Source organism: Acanthochromis polyacanthus, chromosome 24, assembly GCF_021347895.1.
Source record: "Acanthochromis polyacanthus isolate Apoly-LR-REF ecotype Palm Island chromosome 24, KAUST_Apoly_ChrSc, whole genome shotgun sequence".
Classification (NCBI taxonomy): Eukaryota; Metazoa; Chordata; class Actinopteri; family Pomacentridae; genus Acanthochromis; species Acanthochromis polyacanthus.
This window is the reverse complement of record NC_067136.1, coordinates 237,882-260,217: the sequence shown is the minus strand read 5'-3', so window position 1 is coordinate 260,217 and position 22,336 is coordinate 237,882. Positions and strand designations below refer to the sequence as shown.

General features: G+C 41.3%; 2 long non-coding RNA genes across 2 annotated transcripts in view; both read right to left on the bottom strand.

Moving 5' to 3' along the window:
• Positions 1 to 704: 704 nt before the first annotated feature.
• Positions 705 to 6,394, bottom strand: LOC127532642 (uncharacterized). Its single transcript, XR_007940171.1, has 2 exons — positions 5,780 to 6,394; positions 705 to 1,656 (listed from the first exon to the last, which is right to left on the bottom strand). It is a non-coding gene; the product is annotated as an uncharacterized LOC127532642 (long non-coding RNA).
• Positions 6,395 to 17,091: 10,697 nt separating this feature from the next.
• LOC127532628 (uncharacterized) overlaps positions 17,092 to 22,336 on the bottom strand; it is a 29,434-nt gene continuing 24,189 nt past the window's right edge. The window contains exon 2 of the long non-coding RNA XR_007940152.1: positions 17,092 to 17,299. This is a non-coding gene — a long non-coding RNA (uncharacterized LOC127532628). The remainder of the gene's footprint in view (positions 17,300 to 22,336) is intronic.

The following is a 22,336-nucleotide window of genomic DNA, read 5'->3' as shown; positions in this document are numbered from 1 at the left end:
TAATAGATCAGTCATAGGGAAACTGCTGTTTCGAGGTACAGTTCATTAATGATCAGCAGATAGAAATTAATCTATGTTAACGTTCCTCCACAGAACTCTGATGAATGTTAATCTCTCATTTCAATGAATGAAGAACAGTTCAGTTCTGAGGTAATATATCTGTTCTTTGCTTCAGACTCTATTTAACAGCTTCTGTTCATACAACAGTGTACGGTCAGATAACTGTGGAGCTCATGTTAATGCTAATGCTACATTAGAATAAAAATAATAAACTTTATTGTCCATCTAAGGCAGTAAAATACTCTTTGGCCTCAACCAGGAAAACAAACATTTCTATAAGATTAGAAAGTAGGACAAAATACAACACTCTGTTGTGTTTCATTCGTACCCTGATGTGTTCATTCTGATATTTAAAGTTCCAGCAGTTGGACTGAAAGAACCTTGGAGATCTTCTTCTCACTGTTCGTGTCTTTTCCTTCCAGCGTTGGTCTGGATCATTGGGAACATCTGGTCTGATGGACTGAGAGCTACAGAGAACATGAACATCCAGCTGTGGTTGTCTGAACAGTCTTCTCTCCATCGCTGTGAGGAAGAGCAGCACTGATGTCCTCCTCCTCATGCTTCCATTAAGAACAATGATGCTGCAGATTAAGCTCCTCTCTTCATAATATTTGTCTTGTGACTGTTCAGTTTTTACACTTCACTGTCAGCAACACATTATTTATTTCATCCATTTATTACGTGTTTACACATCTTTACAGTTCACAATTGTTAAATAATGCAGTTTTTAAATGTGCAATGAAGGAAATAATGAAGCTCTTGAGCTGAATGTGTTGATGTTTTAATGCTGCATATCTGCTATAAATAACATTGTACAGGGTTTCTGCAGATATCAGTCAGTCAAATTTAATGCTTTTTAATGCCATTTTTATGCTATACTGTAAAAATTTAATGCCACGACCATGAACTCAAAATACACGGGTTTGTTTTTTTTTGTAAAAGATGATTTTTATATGAAAACCCTACATTTGACTATTTCTGAATCTGGGAACCACCCCTGAACACCAACGGACTGCAGTCATTCTCTGAAATCCACGTTTTTGAGCCATTTTTGCTGGAATTTGTGTTTCCCCATTTCCCAGCCTGGTCCAGCCTGCCAGCCACTTTAAAAACATGCAGTTTTTAGAAATTGTACCCACTCGGCTGGAACAATTATCTCAATGCTTTGGCATGTTTACACAGATGCACATACCTGACAAATCGCAGTCTATAAATATATTATTGTCAATTATTTTCTTGAAAACTGCAGAAAGAAATTTTAATGCCACCGAGAATCAAATTTAATGATTTTTAATGTCATTTAAGGCCTTAATTTCTGCAAAATCAACTTAATGACTATTAATGTTCTGCAGAAACCTTGTTGTATTTCTGCTACAGCAGCAGAGATGAAGTTAAAAGTGATAAATAGAATCTGTGAATAATAAGAACAGAGAATAATAAACTGCTGAAAGAGTTGGTCTGTCCTTCTGTCAGTGAAAGCTAAACAGGAAGTGGTTCACTGAGGATGTCGTCCATTCAGTCTCCTTCTTCACAACCAGATGAGGGTTTCCTTCTGGTGGCTTCACTCAGAAGATCCTCACAGTGAACATGAGACACCTGAGATGAAGAGAGATGTCACAGTATCAGCATCAACAGCAGGGGTTCATTTTAAAGTGACCCTGGAAAGATTTCCTATTTCATATAGTTTTCCAAGCACTGAACGACAGAAAGACCTGTAGTCACTTTAGCTTTAGGAGAGGATTTTATTATCCAGCTTATCTGTGCTGCAGTTTAAATGTATTAACTGTAGTGTTCATCATTATTTTGGACATATTCTGGGAGGTTATTTTTCTAATCTGCACTAAGATGTACTACAACATGTGAATCAGTCATTAAACAATGTTAACGACTAGAGAGTAGATTTACTGTTTTCTCCAGTTTAACTTCAGAGACTCAGCAGATATTTAGGACTACTGACAACACAGAACCTTAACCTTACTGTTTGAATCACATTTAGGTTTTCTAAACGTTACATTAATGTGAACCAGCGTCTCCACACAGTTTTATTAACTAAATGTACCACATTACACTAACACGACACACTTCAGCCTTTTCCATGAAACACAACACAAACATCGTTAGCTTAATGCTACACTAGGTTTAATCAGGCTACGACTGAGCAGCTCGCTCGGTTAGCATCACTAATTAGGGGCTCCGGCATGAAATGCCAGAGGCCCTATTGCTCTCCCGCCGGGCTTCTTCTTATTATTAGGGGCTCGGGCATGGAACATGCCAGAGCACCTATTGTTGTCCCGCGGAGTTTAGGTTTTATTAATCTTCTTCCGCCTAAACTTTGGCTCCGTATTTCGCCTAGGCCTTTGACAAATCACACACAAATTATATATCAGCGTATGTGGTTTTATGGGGAATCGATGGCTATGACTTTTCTAAGACATTCATTCATATTTGCCAGAGTTATGAGCAAAAAACTGCATTAATTTTCCACATACACATGAATGGGATTACTGAATCACTCAGAGTGAAGACTCACCTGTTTTCACAACGCCACTGCTTCGCCATACTTTCACCTAGAAACGTCATTTAACCATCAAAACGTAGTGATTTTTCTTGTCTACGCAGGGATGTATTTTATGTCATGCTGACATTTACAGTTTTTGCTCAGTGAGTCCTCAAAAAAGTGAAAATTCTCAAAATCTGCTCTCTTTAGAGTGTGTCACGTGACTTGGCAGAGTGCAGGAGAGATGCAAAATCCGCCTAAAACTTTCACGATTGAATCGCTCTCACGACCAAACCATAAATGCTAGGGAAATGAAATTCGGCCAGATTGTAGACAATTTTCCTGGGATTCAAATGAATCCAAGTTTGAAGACCTTGCTCTTTCTGAAGTGAAATGACAGGCAGCAGTTTACAGCAAAGTCGCACCGTTCTCTCCATAGGCGCCCATGCAAACTGAATCATCTGGCTCATGGAGGGAGAGTGTGTTTTTAAATCGCCGGCGCTCGGTCATTTCTCACAATATCTGGAAAATAATTACATTTCTGGTTAGCCACAGGCTTCCTCTCGCTCACGGTTATGTCACTTTTCAGCTGGGATTAACGGTTATTCTGTAATTACCGGCAGAACGCGACATCGCGCCGTGATGACAACCAGGAAGTAAAACTAACACTTCAAATGGGGCAAGATACGGTTTCCAGTATCAGTCACTGATAGGTGGATGGATTGAGCGCCCGGCTTTGGTGGGGGCGGCTTGGGTTCGAATCCCGATTGTGATTTTTTCCTGCCGATCTTACCTTTTTTCTCTAAGTCATGTTTTATGACGTGCTTCGTCAGAATTTCACCTACACACTTCATTTTAGTCTTAAAAACACCCAAATCTCGTCTTTTCAGGCATGTATATATTGTGATGCTGGGATTTAGGCTTTTCCATACATAATTTCACCTACACACTTCATTTAGTCTTAAAAAAAACAAGCTCTTCTTTTCAGCCATGGATATATTGTGATGGTGGGATTTATGGTTTCTCATACAGAAGCCTCCAAAAAACCCCTGTCTTCAGCAACAAACAAACAAAAAAAACCCTCTCAGGCCATGTGCTACAGTGCCACAGAGGCGTCACTCGGTTTAAAGGACAGGGGGGCTTAGCCCCCAGGTGATGCATAGGATGTGAACACACATTTCATTTCACAGCTAACAAAAACCTCTCTGCTTCACACAGCCTTTAAAGTAACTCCAATCCACATTTTCATCAGGTGACATCTTCCTGTCTCCGCCTGTCAGAGATAAAAGCACCGTATAATTTCTAAATGAAAGCCTGTCACGGCCCGGAAAATGCCCAAATACGACTCTCTGGATGGGGGTCGCGCGAGGGCCCGACGGGTGGACGGCCCGAGCCCCTCCCACGATTTCCGTATGCGGGAATTGTCTAGTTAATCTTCTTCCGCCTAAACTTTGGCTCCGTATTTCGCCTAGGCCTTTGACAAATCACACACAAATTATATATCGGCTCGTGCGGTTTTATGGGGAATCGATGGCTATGACTTTTCTAAGACATTCATTCATATTTGCCAGAGTTATGAGCAAAAAACTGCATTAATTTTCCACATACACATGAATGGGATTACTGAATCACTCAGAGTGAAGACTCACCTGTTTTCACAACGCCACTGCTTCGCCATACTTTCACCTAGAAACGTCATTTAACCATCAAAACGTAGTGATTTTTCTTGTCTACGCAGGGATGTATTTTATGTCATGCTGACATTTACAGTTTTTGCTCAGTGAGTCCTCAAAAAAGTGAAAATTCTCAAAATCTGCTCTCTTTAGAGTGTGTCACGTGACTTGGCAGAGTGCAGGAGAGATGCAAAATCCGCCTAAAACTTTCACGATTGAATCGCTCTCACGACCAAACCATAAATGCTAGGGAAATGAAATTCGGCCAGATTGTAGACAATTTTCCTGGGATTCAAATGAATCCAAGTTTGAAGACCTTGCTCTTTCTGAAGTGAAATGACAGGCAGCAGTTTACAGCAAAGTCGCACCGTTCTCTCCATAGGCGCCCATGCAAACTGAATCATCTGGCTCATGGAGGGAGAGTGTGTTTTTAAATCGCCGGCGCTCGGTCATTTCTCACAATATCTGGAAAATAATTACATTTCTGGTTAGCCACAGGCTTCCTCTCGCTCACGGTTATGTCACTTTTCAGCTGGGATTAACGGTTATTCCGTAATTACCGGCAGAACGCGACATCGCGCCGTGCTGACAACCAGGAAGTAAAACTAACACTTCAAATGGGGCAAGATACGCTTACCTGTATCAGTCATTGTTAGGTGAATGGATTGAACGCTCGGCTTTGGTGCGAGCGGCGGGGGTTAGAATCCCGATTGGGATTTTTTCCTGCCGATCTTACCTTTTTTTCTCTAAGTCATGTTTTATGACGTGCTTCGTCAGAATTTCACCTACACACTTCATTTTAGTCTTAAAAACACCCAAATCTCGTCTTTTCAGGCATGTATATATTGTGATGCTGGGATTTAGGCTTTTCCATACATAATTTCACCTACACAATTCATTTTAGTCTTAAAAAAAAACAAGCTCTTCTTTTCAGCCATGGATATATTGTGATGGCGGGATTTATGGTTTCTCATAAAGAAGCCTCCAAAAACCCCTGTCTTCAGCAACAAACAAACAAAAAAAAACCTCTCAGGCCATGTGCTGCAGTGCCACAGAGGCGTCACTAGGTTTAAAGGACAGGGGGGCTTAGCCCCCAGGTGATGCATAGGATGTGAACACACATTTCATTTCACAGCTAACAAAAACCTCTCTGCTTCACACAGCCTTTACAGTAACTCCAATCCACATTTTCACCAGGTGACATCTTCCTGTCTCCGCCTGTCAGAGATAAAAGCACCGTATAATTTCTAAATGAAAGCCTGTCACGGCCCGGAAAATGCCCAAATACGACTCTCTGGATGGGGGTCGCGCGAGGGCCCGATGGGTGGACGGCCCGAGCCCCTCCCACGATTTCCGTATGCGGGAATTGTCTAGTTTATATTAAAGCTAATATTTACTGGATGCTAACTCTCTTCTCTTGTCAATACACAAAGAAATAAACTCCACCAACATCTGGACTGCATGGCACACATTATATCTGACACGAAAGTTGCATATGAAGTGCATTCAAAGCGGCACTGATAAGAAAATAAACATTTAGCCTACTTACCGAACTTTCAGTGTCTGCTGGTAGAATCAGCCGAAGGTAGCAAAATGGTTAAAACAAGCCAACAGGCAGGAAAAGTGTCTGTGGAAAAGGTTCTGCTTCTTCACCGATAAACCACCAGTGACCATATCAGAATTAATCCTCCAGACTGTCAGTCATTCTAGACGAACTGCCAATCAGGTAACCACGCCCCCTTGCGTCGCAAAACTTAATAAATAAAAAAATCGATATTGATTTATTTTAAGATCGGCCACTTCATCTTTCATTTAGATCATGAAAACAAACAAAAAAAAACCCATTTATTTACAGTCTATCCACCGTACTCTGTTTAGCTCCACCCTTGCTGATGACCACTTCCGGTCTCAGAAAACGATAAAACGGACCTTTTTTCGTTTCTGTCTCTTACTTATTTTATTTTTTGTTATCGTAAATAAAAAATGAAAATCAAAGCATTTTTTAAAATTCGTATATCCATTTTTGATCGTGAAAAGGAAAAACGCCTTGTATTTCAATTTTGATTTTTGCCTTTGAAAACGAAAATCAAATAACCACTCGTTTTTTGTTTTTCAATACCTGCTTTAGAACGGAAAATCCAATTACCAAAATATACACGGACCCTCTTCCTGTAGTTCAGCTCTGAGTTTTTAAAACAAACATGAAGAAGCAGTTTTCTGTTCTCAGACCTCATTAACTGAGTGAAAAGCAGCTCAGTATTGAGACGTTAAACTGACTCAGAGCTGATGTGACTCTGCAGGAAAACAAGCTCTGGAACATCATTAAATGTTTTGAATTTCAAATGTGGATGCAAAGTTTCTGATTCGTTCATCTCCCCGTCTATTGCCGTCTCCCTGATCTAAACTCTGACAATCTGCCAAGATAAACAAATAAACCACACCTTAGTTTGTGATGAAGTCAAAATGAAACTGATCTGTGAGTTCAGGGGATTTTCTCTGTCAGGTTGAATCATGTTCTAAAAACTGTAAATAATCAGAGATGAATGAAGACAGAGAGCAGCAGCCTCCATCTTTACTGAGCAGAAACCACAGCAGGAAAGTTTAACGTTGCTTCTTTCAAACATCCACTTACAGAGAATTCATCAGAGACCAGATTTACCACCTTTCACTCCTCTGAAGGACTTTTATGTCGTAGATTCTCCCTGAAGGCGTCAAAACTAGTTTATAAATGTGCAGTAAAGGTAATAATGGATGTGTTGGTGTTTAAATGCTTTAAATAACAGTGAGCTTTTTTAATCTTGTATTTAGATGAAGTTAAAGGTGATAAATGAGGCATGTGAGTACACAGAACAGAACCATAAGAGCTTTATATGTCAGAGTCTACAAACACCAGAGAAAGCTGCTGATCTATTGTTGATCGCTGCTGACAAAAGATGAACGAATAAAAAAAGTCACCAGGAGGACTTGGAAGGTCGCCAGACTTAGAGAAAAGCTCGTCCAGTTGAAATCAGTCGTTGAAAGAGTTCTGAAGAAGTCACGTGATTTATAGGAAACAGAGCTAGTGAAGCTCCACCTGCAGACCTGTGGGCTCTGGAGGGTTAACAGATTTGTCAGACGTGTTTCCGCTTTACTCTGCTGCTCCTCACAGATTCTACTCTAAAATAATAATCAGTAAATAACATTAACGTGTGTTTACTGGTTAAACTTTGGGGTATTTATCGGATATTTTCACCAAACTACCAGTGAGATCAGAGGAAGAAGAAGACGATAGAATGTCTGCTGGAACATCTGAGTTATCCTTTTTGATCTGTTTCCTGGTCTGCTTTGGTGAAGGTGAGTTATAAAGTTAATTATATATAACATTTATTAATTCTCCCTCTGATGGACCTGGACAGGCTCTTATTTTGTAGGAATCAGTGTATTTACCAGCAATGTAGTAATGTGATTATTCATGTTGTTTTTGTTTTAAGGATTGAATAACTTTTGCTGTTTTTGTATTTTGGCTCAGAGCTTTGATACATTAGTGTTATTATTATTTTTATGTGGTGTTAGAATCTAATAAAAAAACCCAGACTTTAAAAAACACTGCCATAAAAACATTATACAGGATTATTATTTTCTGCTGAGTATAATGTATGAACATGTTTTTGCACAATCTGATACATGTCCATGATGAGTAACAAAACTGATTATTATTATTATTATTATTGTTATTATTATTATTACTATGACTAGATGGCAGGGCTGTACAGAGACCTTTGGAGGGGCAGCTGGTCAAAGTTAAAAGGGGGCACATGGAGCATGGATTTGAAACACCATCCAGAAACACACCTGACAATAAAACTGTTTGAACTGTAGCAGAAGATATTCATAAAGAATGTAACATGGAATCACCACAAACCAGATCAGTGTTCACTCCTCACAGCTTTGTTAGAGACAGTCTATGTTTGACTTGATGGGGACATTGAACAACTTCTGTTGATGATGATGATGATGATGATGAGGATGATGATGATGATGAGGATGATGAGGATGAGAATGATGATGATGATGATGATGAGGATGAGAATGATGATGATGATGAGGATGAGAATGATGATGATGATGATGATGATGATGATGAGGATGATGATGAGGATGAGGAGGAGGAGGAGGATGATGATGAGGATGATGATGATGATGATGAGGAGGAGGAGGATGAGGATGAGGATGATGATGAGGATGATGATGATGATGATGAGGATGATGAGGATGATGATGATGATGATGATGATGATGAGGATGATGATGAGGATGATGATGATGATGAGGAGGATGATGAGGATGAGGATGATGATGAGGATGATGATGATGATGATGAGGATGATGAGGATGAGGATGAGGATGAGGATGAGGATGATGATGATGATGATGATGATGATGAGGATGATGATGATGAGGATGAGGATGATGATAATGAGGATGATGATGAGGATGATGATGATGATGATGATGATGAGGATGATGATGATGAGGAGGAGGATGATGATGAGGATGATGATGAGGATGAGGATGATGATGAGGAGGAGGAGGATGAGGATGATGATGATGATGATGAGGATGATGAGGATGATGAGGATGATGATGATGACATCACTGGAGGTGGGCTGTATTGATCTGAGAGAGTAGACACTAAAAAGAGCACTGACGGATCGTAGCTGATTAAACAAGTGTTCTGTGATCATGACAAGAATCAAAGATAACTAACAGTGAAAATGTCTGACTGACTGTCATCCTGCTGATTGTTTGTAGGAGACTCAGGCTGACTGTTGGAGCTAAACAGGACCAGTTGTTCATTGGTAAACTGAAAGGGGAACATTAATGGAGGGACCAGAATAAAGGAGGTACAGCCTTTATCCACTAAGCCAGAATTCAAGCTGTGCATTCATTTAGGACATAGGAAGATAAAATATTAGCCATCAGACACTGGACTGTTTAACTGAGGCTGCTCTTCCTGCAGTCCTGATTTTTAAATTTCATACTTTTCCAGACATATACTTCATAGGCTGGAATTTGCTCCATGGTGCTGATTCATAATCTGTCCTTTATCATGCTAATAATAAAGTAAAAGAAAAAGCTACTAAATGAAATAGAAACGATGTATTTAAATGTATTTGTGCTTTTATTCAGTTTGACTATCCACTTTGTGCAAAACAGCAAAGGTATAAAAGCTATTTATTTTATATTTATGCATATTATATTTAATTTGTGTTTATATATACAAATGTTATAAACAAATACTGACATGTTTAAATGAGAGGTTGAGAAAATCACAATTCAAATTCTTCTAATTATTATTGTAATTGTATTTATACTGTGTCGTTCAGTATAGCCTTCCTTAACCCTTTCCTCAGGTTAAATCAGGACCAGCTCTCCGTTTAAAGGGTTAGATTCTATCTGCCTATTAGTATTCCACCTAACAGGTTTCAGCAGAATAATTAAGCTGGTGTCGAGGAATACTCGCCTAGGTCCTAACTGTCTGCTTCCAAACGTCTTACCCCTCTTACTCCAATAAATACTCTCTTACTAAGCAGCCCTCCTAAGTAGTAGAATTGATTTATTGACCACGTTTGTTAACGACAGCTTTCCTCTTAAAACTGTGGCACTTGTTGATATTCCTAGGTTCGTTTTAGAGGTTTGGAAAACTAACCTCAGGGGTAATGTTTAAATAACTAGTTGGATTAAAGTAACCTTTAAGAACCATTAGATTTAATGCACACAATCAACTTAACTTTTTACCACTATGCAGAATAGGTGAATCATAATCATTTCATTAGACTTCTCTTTAAATGCAATATAGCGTTTTATTAAGCAAGTTTTAGCAGGGGCACAGCATTAATTCATGATTAAACAATTTAATTATTTCTGATTATTTCAAACTAAACTAAACTAAGCTGAGCGTACCTAAGAATCTTCTCTAATTAGTAAATTTAGGAGAGAGAGCGGACAGCCAGGCCTTAGCTGTCACGCCCGGTCTTCACCTGCGTCTAGTTGAACTCCTCCGTGGACCAGCAGACTCGGTACGAAGTCTTCTTTGTGGGCAGAGGGTGTTCTTCATAGGCAGGGGGAGTGGAAAGGTCTCGATAGCCAATCGTTGGTCTGGCAGTTATCTTTAGTAGCAGCTGGAACACAAGTGCGGGCGTCTCAGCTGTCTTCTCAGTCGGATGGTGGTGGTGGAAAGCCCCCGTCTCATCAGGCTGTGGTGGGTCACTGGGTCCTCCAGCCCCTGGAGTGGAGCAGCCCTCTGCTGCTGCCTCCTGTGCCTCTCTGGATGCCATGGGTGCTGTCTTCTCTTCATCTCTTTGGAAAACTGCAGACCTCTCAGGACTCTCCTTTCAGCAGAGTGTGGTCCTCGCTTGTTGAACAAAGTCAGAAAAAGACTTTGCCTCCAACGATGTTCTCAGCGAACTCTGGAGCCTAAGTCCTGCGTTGTCTTCACGTCTCTTGGGCAAAAGGGTCCGGTGTCGACTCTTCAGAACTTTGGCGATGCTCTCCGGCAGCTCCGGCGAGCAGCATCTCTCCCCTCCGGGGGAGAACTCCCAATTCAGTGTCTCTGACTCTCTCTTTTATAGTGTCATCCTCTAATACACACATCTCTGGCTAGGTACGCCCCTGACACCGTCTAACTCATGCAATCAACTTGTTATCACATACATCAGTAATACAGAAATCATGTTTTTCCAACAAGTACACAGCATCCACCTTCCGTTGTTAACACACACACACATTGCTTGAGACATGTTGCCAAGACCATATTTGGCCACAGAACTTCCTCAATGTCCTCCTTTCTGCAGTGTCATGGTGACTTCTGCTTTTTGCCCTGCACACAGCTCAGAACAGCACAGATTACTTCAAGTCAAAACTCACTTAGTTACACTGAATCACTTCTTTAAATCATTTTTCTTAGCATGATCAAATAACTTATTTTAAATCATTCTCTTCTATAGCAATCATCATTTCCAGAATATATATCAGCCTATTAAAATCATTCTTGCATCAAACATAAGCATAATCATGTGGTTAACATATAGTTTCTCATTTTAACTTTTCATTGGTTTGCTTAAAGCTTTTATTTAGGTGGTGGTTGCTCCTGGGATCTCAAATAACTAGGCCCCACTTGACACCCTCTCCTTGAGATCACAGGTAGCTAACACCAGGTCATTTTAAAAGATACTCATCATCCTCTGGAGCAGACAGGTTAACCACATCACCCAGCTGCGTCCGTCCATCGTCTTCAGTGGTGACGGTCACTTCCCCCACGATCTGCAACAGATCAGATGTGTCCTCACAGCCGCCGATGACTTGCATCTCTTTTTCCATCATCTGACAGGATTCTGTTTTCAGCATCATCCAGTTTCTTCAGGGCTCTGCCTGCCCAGAGCCTCGTTGTATTTCTCTGCATAGTAACCACCCCTTTGACGTTGGCTACTCCGACGAAGGGTGGTAAGCCTTGTGTGCTCGTAGCCATGGTTTCTGGTTCCTGGTTTTCTTTAATCTGGAACTGGCTCTAGCTGCTCCACTTCTTGGATTACTCTTCTTTCAAGCAAAACTGTATTGCTATCTAAAACTTGCTTTATTATGTCAGGCTTCTCGTATTTAGCTCTTCTTGGCATGCCAACCACACTGTAGCTGTTAGCTTTCTTTACTGGTTTAGTAACCATATGGAATGACATAGAGTCCACCAGCACTAAAAGGTATTTCTCACCTCTTCTCCCTGCAACCCCCATTGGGCCTGCTACGTCCATGCAGATAGAACCCCAGGGAATAGTGCTCCGGATGGTGAGCCCGTCTACTCTTCGCCCTCGGCATCCTGCGTTGTATCGACCACATACTTCACAGGCCCTCAGCACTTGTCGTATACGGCACTCTGGAATCCAGAGTTGCAGCTTCTCCAGCTCCCTACGGGTAGGTAGTGTGCTCACATGGCCAAGCGCTTCATGTACGACCCGCACCACTTCTTCCACGTACTTCTCTGGGACAATTTTTCTTTTAGGGGTTTGGTCCCATTCCTCGATCCCGACAGCAATTCTTCTCTTCTGGACGAAACGATCTACCTCGTCGTTTCCCAATCAGTGAGCCCCCCAATCTCGTCTGGACTCTCTGGTGCTTCAATTACTCATTTCCTTAGTGACAGCTGCCATCCTCTACAGCCGCTTCTCTGCCTCTGCAGCCGGGGTGCCTGCAGCTGATGTGGCCAACTCTATTTTTGGCCTTACTTCCTCATCTGCGTCTGAGCTCTCACCCTGCGATGCAGCATGTCCTGTAACTCTCATTTCCTCATCTGTGTCTCTTGCAGACAGTTGCTCCATCCCTCTCCTACCAGTACAATCTGGTTCTGGTACATTGGAGTGGAACCTGGGTGAAGCTTCTTCGAAGCGGACTCTCTTACCACTTCACTGATCGTTGTTTCCCCGGGCACTGTGGTTTTGGAGGATGAATCTTCTTCCTCTGATTCATCGGAGCCTCCGACTTTCGCGTCTTCTTGAACTGGCTCTTTTTCTTTGGCAGGGACGAGTACATCTTTCTCTGGCTGGCTCTCAGCCATCGTCTTTGTCGTCTCGAGTTGTCTGCTTCCTCAAAACCTCTCGTAGGACCGTTGAGCAGGGATGAGTGCAGACTCTGTCTGGCTGCTCCGCGGTGCCTCTTTTCTGGGGTGCGCTGGCCCAAGGTCACTGCGGCTTCTTCTAGCCTGCGGTTCTCACTGTACCTCCCGTCAGGCGTGATGATCCCGAGTCTCTCTATCGGCTGATCACCCGTGCTGTGGATCCTCGGTCAGAAGGGCTCGTCCTTTTCCTTCCCCAATCTCTGCAGCTGTGGACCCTCGGTCAGAAGAGATTCGCCCTCTCTTCCCCAGTTTCCACTGAAAGGCTCTGGCGGTTGATTCTAGGTGTCGGTCTGGACCCTCAGAATCTTCTTTTGGGCGCTTCTCTCTTAGTCGTAGTCAAGCCCTGCCCAGGGACGCCATGTCGGTCAGTATCATCTGACAGGAGTCCCTTTTTAGCGTCTGTCTTAGTCGAGCCGTGCCCACCCAGGGACGCCATGTCGTTCAGTATAGCCTTCTTTAACCCTTGCCTCAGGTTAAATCAGGACCAGCTCTCCGTTTAAAGGGTTAGATTCTATCTGCCTATTAGTATTCCACCTAACAGGTTTCAGCAGAATAATTAAGCTGGTGTCGAGGAATACTCGCCTAGGTCCTAACTGTCTTCTTCCAAACGTCTTACCCCTCTTACTCCAATAAATACTCTCTTACTAAGCAGCCCACCTAAGTAGTAGAATTGATTTATTGACCACGTTTGTTAACGACAGCTTTCCTCTTAAAACTGTGGCACTTGTTGATATTCCTAGGTTCGTTTTAGAGGTTTGGAAAACTAACCTCAGGGGTAATGTTTAAATAACTAGTTGGATTAAAGTAACCTTTAAGAACCATTAGATTTAATGCACACAATCAACTTAACTTTTTACCACTTTGCAGAATAGGTGAATCATAATCATTTCATTAGACTTCTCTTTAAATGCAATATAGCGTTTTATTAAGCAAGTTTTAGCAAGGGCACAGCATCAATTCATGATTAAACAATTTAATTATTTCTGATTATTTCAAACTAAACTAAACTAAGCTGAGCGTACCTAAGAATCTTCTCTAATTAGTAAATTTAGGAGAGAGAGCGGACAGCCAGGCCTTAGCTGTCACGCCCGGTCTTCACCTGCGTCTAGTTGAACTCCTCCGTGGACCAGCAGACTCGGTACGAAGTCTTCTTTGTGGGCAGAGGGTGTTCTTCATAGGCAGGGGGAGTGGAGAGGTCCCGATAGCCAATCGTTGGTCTGGCAGTTATCTTTAGTAGCAGCTGGAACACAAGTGCGGGCGTCTCAGCTGTCTTCTCAGTCGGATGGTGGTGGTGGAAAGCCCCCGTCTCATCAGGCTGCGGTGGGTCACTGGGTCTTCCAGCCCCTGGAGTGGAGCAGCCCTCTGCTGCTGCCTCCTGTGCCTCTCTGGATGCCATGGGTGCTGTCTTCTCTTCATCTCTTTGGAAAACTGCAGACCTCTCAGGACTCTCCTTTCAGCAGAGTGTGGTCCTCGCTTGTTGAACAAAGTCAGAAAAAGACTTTGCCTCCAACGATGTTCTCAGCGATCTCTGGAGCCTAAGTCCTGCGTTGTCTTCACGTCTCTTGGGCAAAAGGGTCCGGTGTCGACTCTTCAGAACTTTGGCGATGCTCTCCGGCAGCTCCGGCGAGCAGCATCTCTCCCCTCCGGGGGAGAACTCCCAATTCAGTGTCTCTGACTCTCTCTTTTATAGTGTCATCCTCTAATACACACATCTCTGGCTAGGTACGCCCCTGACACCGTCTAACTCATGCAATCAACTTGTTATCACATACATCAGTAATACAGAAATCATGTTTTTCCAACAAGTACACAGCATCCACCTTCCGTTGTTAACACACACACACATTGCTTGAGACATGTTGCCAAGACCATATTTGGCCACAGGACTTCCTCAATGTCCTCCTTTCTGCAGTGTCATGGTGACTTCTGCTTTTTGCCCTGCACACAACTCAGAACAGCACAGATTACTTCAAGTCAAAACTCACTTAGTTACACTGAATCACTTCTTTAAATCATTTTTCTTAGCATGATCAAATAACTTATTTTAAATCATTCTCTTCTATAGCAATCATCATTTCCAGAATATATATCAGCCTATTAAAATCATTCTTGCATCAAGCATAAGCATAATCATGTGGTTAACTTATATAGTTTCTCATTTTAACTTTTCATTGGTTTGCTTAAAGCTTTTATTTAGGTGGTGGTTGCTCCTGGGATCTCAAATAACTAGGCCCCACTTGACAACTGCAATAGTCTAAAATTATGTGAAAATGCATTTATATAGATTTAGTGAAATAAATAACCTCTGCCTCATTACCTCTAGAAACAGGAAACACACTGCAGCTCACTGACAGTAAAATAATTAATCTCTCTGATGCACTTTGAAAACAGAAGCATACAGAAACATAAAGAAGCCTGGAATACTTTATGCTCTCCTGCTGTGTGGTTAACTAGCAGATATAACTGATGAGAGGTCTGTTAGAGTCAGACACACACACAGGATGCTCACTTCACTTCATCAGTCATCTAGAATACACCGTACGCAAACCAATCCTGCTGCAGAACCTCCTCACCATCAGGACCATCAGTTGCTGAATTTCTCCCTCAGGTCTTCGGTTTCTAGACTAACAGCGCTGAGCTACAGGGAACATCTGGACACATCTGGGCAGTGAGGGACATCTACATAGTATGACTGACCAACGGTAGACCTGAATTATTATAATCATTATGAATGTTTAATTTATTATTTTGGGCCTCAAAGACTTTTACACACACACTTACAAATAAAAAATTAGATGAAATGAAATTTTGAAAAAAATCTTTGACAAAAGGGCACTTTGGGCATTAAGGGGCAAAAGGGGCAGATGCTTTAGCCCCCTTTGTCCCCCGAACGTGCCTGCCAGAAGATGGTAATAGCTCATATACAGAAATGTGTAGCACATTTAGGGTAATTTATATTATTCTGTATCTGGAACTCTGACTGCATGTGTACGTGTTCATACACCTGTGCAAGAACACTGCCATAAAAACATATATGATGATTATTTTCCACTGAGTATAACGTATGAACGTTTTTTTTTTACACAATCTGATATGTTTCCATGATAGCAACAGCAATGATGATGATGATGATTATTAGCACTATTATTATTGTTATTATTATTATTATTACTATTACCTGTATTATTGTTATTAGGGTGTGAGCATCGATTGGTGCAAAGACCCTGTTTGAAACCTATGGGTTTCTTTTTCTTAATATTCTTTCTTTGGCAGACTTTTCATTTGGACTTTTGAACGCCTGAAATTACTTGAAAACGTGTGAAACTTTGCACACTATTTATATCTATGCACGGTGTGCATTGTGTGCTGCTTTTTTCTTCATAATCTTTTTCTATTTGCTGCTGTTACACCATAAATGGTGGGAAAAAAGGTTGGTAGCAGTACTACCTGGAGTACTGATGTAGACAGAAACAGAAGCAGCAGCTCAGAGTTCATGGAGGACTTTAGTGGTTAAACTCTTCTCATCTGGATCAACTTTAACTTCTCTCTTCTTTCTTCTTCAGCTCAGGAAAAAATCACAGCTGAAGTTGGACAGAATGTCACTCTACCAAGTCAAGTTCCCAACAACATCAGTGTCAACAACATCAGAGCTGTAGAGTGGAGCAGACCTGAAATGGATCCAGAATATATTCTTCTGTACCGAGATGGACGCTTTGATCCAGACAACCAGCATCCATCTTATAAGAACCGGGTGGATCTGCAGGACAAAGAGATGAAGGACGGAAACTTTTCTCTGATTCTGAAGAATGTGACGATGAACGACACTGGAACATACGTGTGTCGTGTTTTTGAGAAAGGAAAGATTGAACCCATCAGCAACATCACCCTGGAAGTTCATGTATCAGGTGAGTTTGTGTTGAGAGTTCAGTTTGTGTCTCTGATGAAGCTGCTTGGTCTCAGATCAGATGTTTGTGGTTTATAAAGATGTTGCTGATGAGACTTTGGAGAAAACAGCTGATCTGACTGATGTTCAAACACCTGATATCTCTGATATTTCTGATATCTCTGTCTGTAGGAGACAAGGGTGGAATCACTGGAGATGGAGGAGACAAGGATGGAGGAGACAAGGATATAAACACCAGAGATGGAGGAAACAAGACGGGAATCATTGCAGGATCAGTAGTGGGTGTGATACTTCTTCTTCTTGCTGTGGCTGCTGCTGGTTTTCTGATCTATAGACGATGCATGAGGCAGAATGGACACCACCAAGTTCCTCCTGATGAAGCAGCAGCTATAGAGATGTTACCAGTTCCTGAACAGCATCAGAACCAACCAGAGCTTGTGTAACTTTGATGGAAGCAGCAGCAGCAGAACAAAGAGAATCCAGGTGTGGACCAACCATGTGGTCTCTCCTTTAACTGCCACCTTATAGTGGTGGAGGGTTTGTGAGCTCAGAGGATGCTGGGAGCTCTGCTGTCTGGAGTTCAGCTCCTGCTAGGGTTTCCCATGACAGACTGGTCCCAGATGATGAGCCAGACTAAGGGCAGTTTTTAAAATAGTTGAGGATTCCTCCCTGGAACGTTTTAATGGTCGTGTAGAATATTTTCAGTGGTCAGTTAACAGACTTTTAGAAACAGATCCTGAACTTTCTGAACCCGGAGCGGGGAGGTGAGTTTGAAATGCATGCTGTCTTTCAAATGAATCATCATAATTACTCCATTTATAAGAACCTAAAACTGTCAAAACAGAAATAATCACCTGAGTTTGAACTTTAAGATGGTCCTTGAACTACTCACCCATCAGGATATGTCAACAAATCTGACACAAAAATTCTGGTATTTCATGAAAACAGGTTAGATGAGTAACAAACATAAAGGATGACAATAACTAATATGAATAACAATGACATAAATAATACAGACTCAACTGTAATAACAGTGATATGAAAACTACTCAGAGTTTAGATCTAGATTGATCCTGTGGATTGTTGCTGCTGCTGCTGGTCTTCATCAACTTTTCTGTTGCTTTGTCTGGAAATAAATGTGTTCCAAAGCTCTGCATGTTAGAACCTGATGAAATGTTGTGGATGTAAAGTGTTCTGTCAGATGAGATCAGAAGCAGATAGAAAAGTTCTGATTGTCCAGAATGAAGCAGAACTGATGAACAACTTTAGACTGAACTGGTTTGAATGTTTTATCTGCTAGCAGCTCTGATGATGCTCTGAACTGTTGTACAGGATAAGCTAATTTGATAGATTTTGTATATTTTTTATACTGCTGAGTATTCAGTGAGTTTGATCTTCATACTTTATCATGTTTAGTTGTTCATCTGCAGATAAATGTAGTCCAGTGAAACAACATTGTTACTGAACTGTGGTGGAGGTTGAACAGAATAAACAGAACTTATACAAAATATGTTCATACTATAGAATACAAATAATGAACTCTACTGCTGTTTTTGCACTTTGGCTTTGATTCTAAACTGTCTGATTCTCTTAGTTCTTGTCCTTGGACAAAAAAGTTGAATCGAACCAGTGATCTGTGGTTCATTATAATTTCTATGTAGAGTTTTAAAGCTGGTTTCTTCTCTGCAGAAGTGATCATAAAGGTTGTTTCTCCAGATTCTGATCCTGCTGCTTCATGTCTGACTACAACCTGTTGAACTGGTTCACAACAAACTCAGACCAGGAGTTTCTCTACAGGATCAGTCCACAGAGATTCTAGAAAACCACTAATAATAGAAGAAGAAACAGCAGAAACGTCTGATTCCACTTCTCTGCTGGTGGTTGAACTGACCATGTGTGACTGGTTGTTGTGTTTCTCCATAGATCTGATTAGTGTAGAAAACATCCAGACTGTAGTTTACCAGAACTTCCTGCTGCTCTGTAGAATCTGTTTCTACAACCAGAGACTTTAGAGACAGTCTGTCTGAACACAGATCATGTTCCTCTGGACACACCATGCTAAAGATAAAGAGAGTTTAGGTTTATTATGAAAGTTTAGTTCCTCTTCCTGTAGTTCAGCTCTGAGTTTTGAACACAAACAACAAACTCTGGAACCTCATTAAATGTTTTGAGTTTCAAATGTGGATGTAAACTTTCTGATTTGTTCGTCTTCCTGTCTATTATCTTCTTCCTGATCTGATTTTCTCTGTCAGGTTGAATCATCTTCTAAAAACTGTAAATAACCAGAGATGAATGAAGACAGAGAGCAGCAGCCTCCATCTTTACTGAGCAGAAACCACAGCAGGAACGTTTAACGTTGCTTCTTTCAAACATCCACTTACAGAGAATTCATCAGAGACCAGATTTGCTGCAGGTTGTCTGAGTTAAAGACTCAGAAAAGGTCAATTTGATTCAACCTCATTTAGAACTCTGCCTCATGAAGCAGGTCTGTCTGAAAGGACTTCTATCCCAGAGTTAGACTTCCTGTGAACAGCAAGTCTAACTCTGTACTTCCTCTGCAGCACAGCTCACACATCTGGACAACAACCACACAAGCACCACTTAAACCACAAAAGCCCAGAGTCACAAAGAACGGATCATCAACACATACATGCAGTTTGTCTCCATAAACCATCAGTGGAGCTTCACTGGACCCCTGATGGAGACCTACATCACCCACAGACACACAACATGAGTCCACAGACACACAACTCTAACACACAGACACACAGAATGACTTCAGAGAACCAGTCTACAGTAAAATCCCCACCAGGAGATAAAATGACTCCAGAGCCTCTAAATGAAACTCTACAGGACGTTACTCAGAGGTCTCACAGCGCCCTCTGGAGGCTTCCAGCTGCTGTTACACATCTGCTGTAGAACTCCATCAGACACACTGATGGATTATTGTTTATTTGTTTATGATTATTTACATTTTGTAGCATGCAGACAGATGTTTAGGGATGTTCACATGAAGGTGAATAAGTATCCACACTGGTGATGTCCTGGTAGACAGCAGGACAATCATTGCTGCTATTTACAGTAAATAAAGAACATTAAGTGGGTCAATATATAATTGTGGGACTTTTAGAGTTTAAAAAATTCTGGAAATATTTTTTCTTCAAATATATTATTATTTATAAACATTGGCCCCAAATTTGCTGATTTCAAACGATAAAGCCGTATGAGCCGTTATAACGAAGCTGAAATTACGAAGCTTTTATCGGGGCCGTGTACCGTAATAACACGGCCGAAATTCACAATGGTGGACATCTTCGACAATGCGACCTCGCAAGGCTTGACCGATATTTTTATGGATTAGGTGGTTTTAGTATATGTACTTCTCCAGAAACATGGTCCTGTAAGGGTTAACACATTATTTTAGTCAACTATGTTATGGACAAAAACTGTAAAGTTTTAACTTTGGGTAAAAGTCAGATATTTAAGCAAATCATTGTTCTAGAAAGAATCTGTGCCCACTTACAATTTTAATTATAATCCACAATTATTAAAGAAAATGCACTTTTTTTGCATTAAAACTCCTAATTTCACAGAATGCAGTGAACAGTCCAGATACTTTCTCCTAAACTCCTGAGATTCATGACAATTTTCTTGATTAAATTATAGTGAGCTACATGTTTCACAGCTACCAAGTCTCTAGGTTTAGGGAACAATTAAATTTTTTTATAAACATAATGGTATCATAGTTGACAAAAGTGACACAGCTGACTGGACATGAAAATATTTAATGATTTATTTATCAAATATAATCATGAACTATATGAATTATTATTGTATGTTAGCAAACTGCATATTCTGTCTCTTAGTGGATTTAATTAAGACCTTCTGATATCATTGTGACATAAACAAATAACACAGACTCAGAGTAGTTCACATGGATCACTTACAGTTTTATTAACTTACACAGACACTGTAAACTAAAACAGTGATCCTAACCTACAAAAAACAACAACGGGATGAAAAACTGCTCACACAAAAAGCACTCTGTAAGCTTTTTTGAAAATACTGTTTTTTGAGCAAAAACTAAAAGTGTATAACACTGAGTAAAAAAGGGTGCTCTGTTGTGTCAAAACATTTAACAAAATAAGTGTGCTGCACTGTTCCAACATTTTCAAAACAAAACAGTGAAAACCGTTATATCCTAACTACACTAATACAGTGGATAAGGAAAGTATTCAGACCCCTTGAAATGTTTCACTCTCTGTGTCATTGCAGCCATTTGCCAAAATCAAAAAAGTTCATTTTATTTCTCATTAATGTACACTCAGCACCCCATCTTGACAGAAAAAAACAGAAATGTAGAAAACTTTGCAAATTTATTAAAAATAAAAACTGAAATATCACATGGTCAGAAGTATTCAGAGCCTTTGCAGCGACATTCATATTTAACTCACATGCTGTCCATTTCTTCTGATCCTCTTCCAGATGGTTCTGCTTCTTTATTGGAGTCCAGCTGTGTTTAATTAAACTGATTGGACTTGATTAGGAAAGGCACACACCTGTCTATATAAGACCTTACAGCTCACAGTGCATGTCAGAGCAAATGAGAATCATGAGGTGGAAGGAACTGCCCAAGGAGCTCAGAGACAGAATTGTGGCAAGGCACAGATCTGGACAAGGTTACAAAAGAATTTCTGCAGCACTCAAGGTTCCTCAGAGCACAGTGGCCTCCATAATCCTCAAATGGAAGAAGTTTGGGACGACCACAACTCTTCCTAGACCTGGCCGTCCAGCCAAACTGAGCAATGGTGGGAGAAGAGCCTTGGTGAGAGAGGTAAAGAAGAACCCAAAGATCACTGTGGCTGAGCTCCAGAGATGCAGTCAGGAGATAGGAGAAAGTTCCACAAAGTCAACTATCACTGCAGCCCTCCACCAGTCGGGGCTTTATGGCAGAGTGGTCCGACGGAAGCCTCTCCTCAGTGCAAGACACATGAAAGCCCGCATAGAGTTTGAAAAAACACATGAAGGACTCCCAGACTATGAGAAATAAGATTCTCTGGTCTGATGAGACCAAGATTGAACTTTTTGGTGTTAATTCTAAGCGGTATGTGTGGAGAAAAGCAGGCACTGCTCATCACCTGCCCAATACAATCCCTACAGTGAAACATGGTGGTGGGAGCATCATGTTGTGGGGGGGGGGTGCTTTTCAGCTGCAGGGACAGGACGACTGGTTGCAATTGAAGGAAGCATGAATGCGGCCAAGTACAGAGATATCCTGGAGGAAAACCTCTTCCAGAGTGCTCAGGACCTCAGACTGGGCTGAAGGTTCACCTTTCAACAGGACAATGACCCTAAGCACCCAGCTAAAATAACAAAGGAGTGGCTTCAGAACAACTCTGTGACCGTTCTTGACTGGCCCAGCCAGAGCCCTGACCTAAACCCAATTGAGCATCTCTGGAGAGACCTCAGAATGTCTAACCAACGTTCACCATCCAACCTGACAGAACTGGAGAGGATCTGCAAGGAAGAATGGCAGAGGATCCCCAAATCCAGGTGTG